The sequence below is a fragment of the Triticum aestivum genome, chromosome 4B (genome assembly GCF_018294505.1).
Source record: "Triticum aestivum cultivar Chinese Spring chromosome 4B, IWGSC CS RefSeq v2.1, whole genome shotgun sequence".
Taxonomy (NCBI): domain Eukaryota; kingdom Viridiplantae; phylum Streptophyta; class Magnoliopsida; order Poales; family Poaceae; genus Triticum; species Triticum aestivum.
This window is the reverse complement of record NC_057804.1, coordinates 276,331,209-276,333,211: the sequence shown is the minus strand read 5'-3', so window position 1 is coordinate 276,333,211 and position 2,003 is coordinate 276,331,209.

Sequence of the window (2,003 nt, the reverse complement as noted above, 5' to 3'; positions counted from 1 at the left end):
GCCCCTCGTCGGCCTCCCCCTCGCCAGAGAGCTCGTCGGAGTTCATCTCCGGCCGGATCCGGTGGAGGTGGATGAGATCCACCAACCCCGGGATCCAAACACCGTCCCCATCCCGGATCCCTTCGTCCCGGAACGCCTCCGTCCCGGGTTGACTTTTCCCGGAGGTAAAAACCCACTAAGTCCCGAATATCTGAGTAATTTTCATGTCATGTTCGTCAAGCCGTATCTCTGTATACGTAGCTCCGTTTCGTGCGTGTAATATGTCAAATTGTTCGTCTCAACAAGTACATCATTTCATTCTATTGCATCATATTCATTTCAGCTCATCTTGATGCCTGAATCATCGTTGTAAGAGTGCTTCATAATGTTTTCTGCTATCTATTAACAGAACGAGCTCTTTTGTCATTTTTGCCATGATTGATGTGTGCATCCTATGAGGTTGATGTCTACATGTGTTTTGATCTATGCTATGTCTTCTTCACAGAGGTGCTTACCATGTATTTTTGTGATCAATGTGGTGGCTAGCACAAGCATGCAAACTAGACATCGTGATGTTACTGATTTTAGTCCCCTGTTCTGCTGTTATTTTGATGCCATGTAAACTTGATACTACAGAGAGATCCATGCATATTTTGAGATATTTCAGTAAGGGTGTTTTGAACATGTGGTTATTTTCTACCCATTCATGCCCTTTGTTGCAATTATGGAGTAGTCTAGCATGTCATTTGCGTGCTCTACTTTAGCTTCAAAATGTTTCCTGGCAGATTATTTTCATGTTATTCAATTTAGCCAAGGTTGTTATACTTGATCCTTGCATTCTATGAAATTGTTCTTGACTTGGTTTGTTTCACAAACATGTCTTCTTGATGATTCTATGCTTATCTTGTCATGCAATGACTTGTGTTGAGTGAATCGAGCTTGTTAAGTAGTGTACATGATGTTGTTTTGCTAGGCTGAATCTGTTATTTCGTGATGCTATATATACATGTTGCTACTAATCATTCTATGCATAATCTGGAGATGTTCTATAAACATGTTTTGTTCTACATGTCATTCTATATCCATCCATGCCCCTGGTAGCATTTATAGCTTGCTGTAGCTTGTTCATATCTTGCTCCAAAGTTGCTTCATAATGTTGCTGTCAGCCTGTTAACATTAAGTTCAGTTGTTGCCATGTGTTTTCCTAGTGGTCCATGCACCCTATGGCCTTTCTCTTGACATGCTTAGCTTCACAAATATGTCTTCTTACTGTTGGTTGCCTTGCCATTCCATGTATTGCTCTGTAGTGAGTTTCACAAGCTCATCTACATGCCTTCATAATTCTGTTTCTGCCATGTTTGAATCTGTATTATAACTTGCCATGTTTACATGGGTGCCATCTTATTTTCTGATCCTTTTTGGCTTATGGTCAGTAAAGGACATTTGATCCATGCATTTAGTAGATTCATGCCATGCCTTTGTTTGCTATTATAAGTTCCTGTGACATGTTGTTTGATAGCTCTAAACATTGCATCGTCATGTTATTTTCTGCAAAGTCTGAAATTGTTATTGTTTGCAATCTTACCATGTGTGTTTGAGCATGTTCTATTGATTTCTGGAGTTAGCTCAGTGTTCATGTTTTGTTATGATTTACCTGTACATCATGCCCATGCCTTTTGTTATTATGTTGAGGTGTTGTAGCATGTTGTTTTGATGCTTGCAATATGCCTAGTTGCTGTTTTGGACAGATTGTTGCTATAACTTGTTTCTTGTGTGTGTGTTGAACCGTTGCTCCGTTTTGAGTGTGCTCTATATGAAACTTGCTTAGAATTGCATGTCGTTCCATATTATCATGTTGCATCCTTGTTTTGAGGTGTTTGATTGATGTTTGGGTGCATTTCGCATCAATGCCATGTTTAACTTGTGTTGCTCATATCTTCTATGCCGTAGCTCCGAACTAAATGAACTTTATATGTAACTTGACTAGAATCTCGTGTAGATAATCTTTGTGCATCTTAACTTGA